Consider the following 8,970-nt stretch of genomic DNA (forward strand, 5'->3'; position numbering starts at 1 on the left):
GAAAGCTTGCACCAGACTATCCGGTGTGCACCGAAAAGTGTCTGGTGCACCAACAGATATGAAGATCCAACGGTTGGCTTTGCCATAAAAGGAAAGAGATCGTGCACCGGACAGCTACAGTACATGTCCGGTGGTGCACCGGACTGTCTAGTGCACCACTCGACAGAAGGCAGGAATTGCCTTCCAAGTTGATCTCCAACGGCTCCTAGCTGCCTTGGGGCTATAAAAGGGACCCCTAGGCGCATGGAGCACAATACCAAGCCTTCTTTAAGCATTCTAAGACTCCTAGACTCCGCCTCCACGCATTTGATCAATTGTGTTAGTGATTTGAGCTCCGTCTGAGTTGTGAACTCACTATGCTTCATTTCGAGCTCAAGTCTTGGCTTGTGTGCGTGTGTGTGCTGTGGATTTGGATCTTGTGTGTGTTGCTCTTCCATCCTTACTCTTGTGTTTCTTTGTGATCTATATTGTAAGGGCGAGAGGCTCCAACTTGTGGAGATTCCTTGCAAACGGGAAGACTACTCAAAAAGAATAGACAGTGGTATTCAAGTCGATCATTAGATCACTTGAAAGCGGTTGAGTGCAATCCTCATCCTTTGGGACGCCACAACGTGGAAGTAGGCAAGTGTTACTTGGCCGAACCATGGGATAAAAATCGTGTGTCTCTTGTGTTGCTTTTCTCCACTATTGTTTTGTTCACAAGAGATCGCTTCATAACAACTTGATTAACTCACACTAATATTTCTATAATCAAGTTTGTGGCTATTTAGTGTTTGATTTTACAGGATCACCTATTCACCCCCTGTAGGTGCTCTCAGTTTGCCTCATCCAAAGTAATTGCGCACAACAATGTCCTGCGGCAATATACTCGGCTTCGGCGGTAGAAAGAGCTACTGAGTTTTGTTTCTTTGAAGCCCAAGACACCATGGATCTCCCTAGAAACTGAGAAGTCCCTAATGTGCTCTTCCTATCAATTTTACACCCTGCCCAATCGGCATCGGAATATCCTATTAAATCAAAGGTGGATCCCTTGGGGTACCAAAGGCCAAACTTAGGAGTGTAAACTAGATATCTCATGATTCTCTTTACGGCCCTAAGGTGAACTTCCTTAGGATCGGCTTGGAACCTTGCACACATGCATACGGAAAGCATAATATCCGGTCGAGATGCACATAAATAGAGTAAAGATCATATCATCGACCGGTATACCTTTTGATCTACGGATTTACCTCCCGTGTCAAGGTCGAGATGTCCATTTGTTCCCATGGGTGTCTTGATGGACTTGGCATCCTTCATTCCGAACTTCTTAAGAATGTCTTGAATGTACTTGGTTTGGCTAATGAAGGTCCCATCCTAGAGTTGCTTGATTTGAAATCCTTTCCCATGGGTGTCTTGATGGACTTGGCATCCTTCATTCCAAACTTCTTAAGAATGTCTTGAATGTACTTGGTTTGGCTATTGAAGGTCCCATCCCGGAGTTGCTTGATTTGAAATCCTAAGAAATATCTCAACTCCCCCATCATAGACATCTCGAATTTTTGAACCATATCCTACTAAACTCTTCACAAGTAGATTTGTTAGTAGACCAAAATATAATATCATCAACATAAATTTGGCATACAAACAAATCATTTGCAACAGTTTTAGTAAAGAGTGTAGGATCGGCCTTGCCGACTTTGAAGCCATTAGTGATAAGAAAATCTTGCAGGCATTCATACCATGCTCTTGGGGCTTGCTTGAGCCCATAAAGCGTCTTTGAGAGTTTGTAAACATGGTTAGGGTACTCACTATCTTCAAAGCCGGGAGGTTGCTCAACATAGACCTCTTCCTTGATTGGTCCATTGAGGAAGGCACTCTTCACGTCCATTTGATAGAGCTTGAAGCCATGGTAAGTAGCATAGGCAAGTAATATGCGAATTGACTCAAGCCTAGCTATGGGTGCATAAGTTTCATCGAAATCCAAACCTTCAACTTGTGAATAACCTTTGGCCACAAGTCAGGCTTTGTTTCTTATCACCACACCATGCTCGTCTTGCTTGTTGCAGAATACCCATTTGGTACCTACAATATTTTGATTAGGACGTGGAACCAAATGTCATACCTCATTCCTTGTGAAGTTGTTGAGCTCCTCTTGCATAGCCATCACCCAATCTGAATCTCTTAATGCATCCTCAATCCTGTAAGGCTCAATAGAGGACACAAAAGAGTAATGTTCACAAAAATGTGCGACTCGAGATCGAGTAGTTACCCCTTATGAATGTCATCAAGAATGGAGTTGACAGGGTGATCTTTTTGTATCGCTTGGTGGACTCTTGGGTGTGGCGGTCTTTGACCCTGAATCTCTTGATCATCTTCCATGTCTTCATTTTCTTCATCTCCCCCTTGATCATTGACCTCTTCTTGAGGTGGCTCATCTTCTTGATCTTCTTCTTCATCACCTTAAGCCTGATCCTCATCTTGAGTTGGTGGAGATGCTTGCTTGGAAGATGATGGTTGATCTTGTGCTTGTGTAGGCTCTTCGGATTCCTTAGGACACACATCCCCAATGGACATGTTCCTTAGCGTGACACACGGAGCCTCTTCATCATCTTGCTCATCAAGATCAACTTGCTCCACTTGGGAGCCGTTAGTCTCATCAAACACAATGTCACAAGAAACCTTAACTAATCCGGTGGATTTGTTGAAGACTCTATATGCCCTTGTGTTTGAGTCATATCCTAGTAAAAAGCCTTCTACAGCCTTAGGAGCAAATTTAGATTTTCTACCTATTTTAACAAGAATAAAACATTTACTCCCAAAGACTCTAAAATATGAAACATTGGGATTTTTACCGGTGAGGAGTTCGTATGATGTCTTCTTGAGGATTCAGTGAAGATATAACCGGTTGATGGAGTAGCAGGCGGTGTTAATCGCCTCAGCCCAAAACCAGTCTGGTGTCTTGTACTCATCAAGCATGGTCCTTGCCATGTCCAGTAGAGTTCTATTCTTCCTCTCCACCACACCATTTTGTTGAGGTGTGTAGGGAGAAGAGAACTCATGCTTGATGCCCTCATCCTCAAGAAAGCCTTCTATTTGTGAGTTCTTGAACTCTGTCCCATTATCGCTTCTTATCTTTTTTATCCTTAAGCTAAACTCATTTTGAGCCCATCTCAAGAATCCCTTTAAGGTATCTTGGGTATGAGATTTTTCCTGCAAAACAATACCCAAGTGAAGCGAGAATAATCATCCACAATTACAAGACAGTACTTACTCCCGCCGAAGCTTATGTAAGCGATCGAGCCGAATAAATCCATGTGGAGTAACTCGAGCGGACTGTCTGTTGTCATGATGTTTTTGTGTGGATGATGGGCGCCAACTTACTTTCCTGCTTGACATGCGCTACAAACCCTGTCTTTCTCAAAATGAACATTTGTTAGTCCCAAAATGTGTTCTCCCTTTAGAAGCTTGTGTAGATTCTTCATCCCAACATGGACAAGTCGGTGATGCTAGAGCCAACCCATATTAGTCTTAACAATTAAGCAAGTGTCAAGTTCACCTCTATTAAAAGCAACTAAGTATAGCTGACCCTCTAACACTCCCTTAAATGCTACTGAATCATCACTTCTTCTAAAGATAGTAACACCTATATCACTAAAAAGACAGTTGTAACCCATATTGCATAATTGAGATACAGAAAGCAAATTGTAATCTAAAGATTCTACAAGAAAAACAATGGAAATAGAATGGTCAGGTGATATAGCAATTTTACCAAGTCCTTTGACCAAACCTTGATTTCCATCCCCAAATGTGATAGTTTTTTGGGGATCTTCGTTTTTCTCGTAGGAGGAGAACATCCTTTTCTCCCCTGTCATGTGGTTTGTGCATCCGCTATCAATTATCTAGCTTGAGCCCCCGGATGCATAAACCTGCAAAACAATTTAGGCCTTATTCTTAGGTACCCAAACGGCCTTGGGTCCTTTCACATTAGAAACAAGCACCTTGGGTACCCAAACACAAGTCTTGTGTAACACCCCTGGTGTTACTATAACTAAAACTTGAGCATGGCATCATAAGCATTGGCATTGCATATGTTTGACACACCTAGAGTGCATTCACTAGGCAAAAATTTCAAGCAAGTTGTATTGTTTTAATGTTTTGCAAATAGAACCATGGTTAAAGGACTTAACCCTAAATAGTGGTTAAAGGGGTAAAACTTAACCCAAGTTGAGAAAACCCAAAAGCTTTAGGGTAAAAGTCATAAAATGACCCCAAAAATAAACTTGAATCACATTTATGCCCCTGGGATACCAGAAACCCTAATTGGAACCCTGGAAAACCCTAAAACCAAATCCTAGGGACTTATGTGCAAAAGTGATGAACCTTTGGACTAAAGTGTAAAAACTACTATGTTTGAACATATAAAGTCATTTGGTTCACAAATATGTGAATTTGCAAGGTAAACCCTAAGTTTTGGGCTTATTTGCAAAAATCACCTCTTAAGCACTATAGAGCCTAAGTCTGAAATTCAGTTTTGTTGGTTTAACTTTGGAGCCCTGTATCTTTTAAAATATAGGGAATTTGCCCAAAGTGACCACAACAAGTTTGAAGACCAAACATAGGAGAACAACTTTGTTTAAGGATTCAAGCCATGTTCTTATAAGAAATAGGGAGAAAATCTCAACCTAAGTTGGACTGTCAGGCTGGTTCTGTCTGAATATCAGGCTAACTGATGCATGCCCTGAACTTCAAGCCCAATTTCAAACCCGATGCAGTGGCTTTTTAGGGCAACATCATATGGCAATATTGTAGATGGCATATTGCTCTACAACTTTGCTGCAGAGCTTGGTATGAGTTATCATCAGAAATCAAGAGAAAACTTGGCTTCAAATTTGGCTGTCAGGTTCATTTAACTGAACTTCTGATGGTACAGTGCTCTAACCGGATCAGCTCGACCGCCATAGAAAAGATCTCACCGCCAGTGGCTTTCCGCCGTGATTCACGTCGCCGGCGTCATGATTCGTGCTCGGGTATGTGGATAACTTCGCGGCGTCAAAAGATCGTCACCGCCCATGACCTGGACACCACTCCGACTAGCCGTAGCCCATCTCCCCTGGCTCACCGCCCGCGGTAAAGTGCTCACCGTCGACCGCCGCCTCCCGGCCGTGCGCAGCGTGGCTCAACCCTTCCACCGCGTCGCTGTAACTTGCTACTGCTGTCAAATCAACGCCGGTGAGGTTGCCACGGCGTAGGACACTAATTCGCGTGCGCCAGTGCTCTTCTCCATCTCCGGACGCCGCGCGTCTTGCTCGAAATTCGCGGCCACCGCCCGCTAACACTATAAATTGACCCCTCCCCGACCTCCGTAGGGTAGTAAGCTGTCCAGCCACCACGAATCAACCGCAATCGTTCGCTGAGGTTCGCGAATTCGGAGTTCCCCCAAATCCGATTTCCGCCACCGTGAAACGAGCCTCACCGTCGCCAGCCATACTCCGGTCAGTTCCCGTCCTCTGCTCCCTTGTTTAAGCATTCACATACGTCTGCGATACTCGCCAACCCATCCAATTGAGCTAGGATCCCATGAATCACTGGGAACATGTAGGTTGTTAGTTCATCCGCGCGCTCACCGTGGCCAGAAACATTTGGTTAGCCGTTCTTGAAATTAACTTGGGGAAAACCTTCACTCGACCCTGAATTTGGTTTCGACCAACGTAGAGCGCCAGTACTTGCCCCACTCGGCCGGTCCAGGACCTCGCCGGAGTCTCTCCGCGCGCGTCGCCGTCGTGGACCGCCCACTGCGAAGAAATAGAACCTCAAGGGCCTCTGTGCAAAGCGTTAGTGACACAGGAAAACAGTAGAAAGACCGGATCCCAGTTAATGAGAACCCCGAGGGTATTTTTGCAAAGCCGCCAGCACGGGCGCGCGCGCGAGCGCCTTTCTGCCCTTGCTGGGCCGTCTGGGCTGGATTCGGCCCAGTGCTATTCAATTGTTTTTCTTTTTCTTTTATCTCCAGAGCCAAAATAATTATAGAAAAATGTAGAAAAATGCTAAAATTGTGAAACTAATTTTCCTAGACTTGTTATTTTCCCTAGAATTTAATAAAAATAGTCTTGTGATTTTTAGTGGAAATAAGAAATTTTAGGGTATTTAAAGTAGTTAAAAGTATTAGTTATGGATTTTTAGAAAATAATTGGTAAGTCCAAAAATGCCCAAACTTTTTATGGGAACTTAAAACAATATTTAGAAGCCTTGGGTAGAGTTTGAATTGATTTGGACCTTGTTTGATCACCAAACCCCAAAACACCCCCCCCTGCCCTATGAACTCCTTTACCGACTCCGGAAACCCTAAGTTCTCGGAGTTCCGTGAAGGAAAGTTGTATTCAAGACATAAATAATAAGTTTATGCTATCTTTGCATCCTCATGAGCATCCCATGGCATCCATTCTTATACTTATGTATGGTTATGATTAGAACGTGAAGAAGAGATAGAAGTCACCGAAGACAGGACACCACCACCTTCGAAATCTCAGGCCGGGAATAGTTTCTACTTTGATATCTGCGGATCTGAGCCTGACTCACCCGTAAACGAAGGCAAGCCCCGGTGCATGCAACCCCTTTCCTTGTGTTTTTAAATACTTTTCGCACACTTAAGTCTAGTGAAATGTGCATTAAGTTCATAGGAGTTGCTTGGAACCCTTTGATGCATTACTTTTCTTGATATCCATACCTTTATAGATACTTCTGTGAAGTATCAAAATATGTTTTACAAAAATGCTTAGCCTTGCTTAGATCTTGTGGATAGAGGTTGTCCTCAATTTAACCCGGGAGGGGATGGCTTCTACCTGCAAGTATATTTTCATTTGGAGCAATAGTGGGATCTTACTGCAAAGCTCCCTGTGATGCTCTTTCATCCTAAGGAACAGACACAATCCTAAGGATGGCAATACTTAAATTGAGACTTGGGTTAGGAACAGGTGATGTTCTACCCAGGTTGGTTAAGGATTAACGCGTATGTAGGCGTGCTGACCGAGGACCCTTTAACTGGTCACATGCCTCGTCATGGGTAAGCCTTGCCTCGGGCAGACTAAGGCCGGAATAAGATAACACGAAATGGGAGTGGAGCGGTGGCGAGAGTAGCGTGTACCCTCCGTGGCAAGAGGCTGGACGGTGGTGTATCTGTGCTCTCGGTTTGCGTGAACCTGATCCGGTCTTAAGAACCCCGGTGGCGGGTTGACATATGCAAGGGTTAAGTGCTACATATGTCGTGTGATTGGAGATCCTCAGCTGAGTATAATCGATTTGGATCGCCGTACCTTCGCGGTTATGAAGACTTGGTCACTTTTCTACAACCTAAAGTCAGGATGTGAACACTATGGATAAAAATGATGTTGTATTGATGAGATGGAAAGTAGACTAGATGCAAATGGAGTCTATTAATACTTAATATGGCGTTAAAAGATTGAAAGTAAGGACTCACTTTAGTAAGCTACTTCTGCCAAAAATATAAGTTGATTTTTGCTAAAACCTCTCCTTGACTCCTATTTATCCAGCATACCCTTGAGAGTCTTTTCCTTAGTCGGGTAAGACTTGCTGAGTAATTCCATACTCAGGGTTTATCCCTTTGTTGTTTTTAGGTGAGGAAGTGACAAATTTTTGTTGATTTTGCTCCAAGGTGGTACCAAATGAGGAAAAACAAGACTGAAGTGCGGGAGGACTCGGTCCTCCACTTAGGATCTTTTGCTTATAGCTTATCGGGAGGAGTTTGTGCCTCCCTTGGTTTGTATAATATTACTACTCTGCACTCACTTTTAGTCTGGTCTGTAATAAAATAACGCAAGCTTGCTTTTGAAATAAATGTAAGTTTATGTAATCGCTTCCGCATTTCTTTATCTCCGATGTTCTGTAATGTCTACAAGACGGGTGAAACGTTCCTGGTGAGGTAAGGAAAGATACCGAGCTTGTCAAGTGACTTAGGAACATCTACAGGGTGGTTGATGTCTGTTAGACAAGGACAACTGTAGGTGGGCCTAATTACTTGGGAGGTTCCGTCACATCTTGGAGCCCTTGTGTTTGCCCCCAACATATTTGGCAACTATTTTGCCTGATTTGTTAGTAAGCACATGAGATGCATCAAAAGTCTTAAATGAAATATTAGGTTCATTTGATGCAGCAGGAATTTTCTTTTTAGGCAATTTGACATGGGTTGATTGCCTAGAACTAGAAGCCTCATTCTTATACATGAAAGCATGGTGAGAAACAGAATGAGATTTTCTAGCATGAATTCTCCTAATTTTGTGCTCAGGATAATTAGCAGGATATAAAATGTAATCCTCATTATCCTAAACCATGGGAGCCTTACCCTTAACAAAATTGGACAATCTCTTAGGGGCATTAAGTTTGACATTGCTTCCCTATTGGAAACCAATGACATCCTTAATGCCAGGGCGTCTCCCATTATAGAGCATGCTTCTAGCAAATTTAAATTTTTCATTTCCAATCTCATGCTCATTGATTTTAGCAGTTAGTTGAGCTATGTGATCGTTTTCTTGTTTAATTAAAGCAAGGTGATCATGGATAGCATCAACATCAATATCTCTACATCTAGTGTAAATAGACACATGATCAATAGTAAATGTAGAAGGTTTGCAAATATTTAATTCATCAATCTTAGCATATAAAATAGCATTCTCATTTCTAATACTGGAAATAACATCATTGCAAACATTTAAATCTTTAGTCTTAGAAATTAATTTATCATTCTCATCTCTAAGGCTAGAAATTGTAACATTCAATTTATCATTCTTAGCAATCAGACTAGCATTTTCATTTCTAAGACTGACAATTGAATCATTACAAACATTTAACTTCTCAACCTTAGCAATTAAATTAGCATTCTCAGTTCTAAGGTTGGAAATAGTGTCATGGCAAATGCTAAGCTCCTTAGTCAAATTTTCATTTTTCTCTACTTCCTGAGCATAAGCACTTTTTACTTTA

Source organism: Zea mays, chromosome 6 (genome assembly GCF_902167145.1).
Source record: "Zea mays cultivar B73 chromosome 6, Zm-B73-REFERENCE-NAM-5.0, whole genome shotgun sequence".
NCBI classification, from domain to species: Eukaryota; Viridiplantae; Streptophyta; class Magnoliopsida; order Poales; family Poaceae; genus Zea; species Zea mays.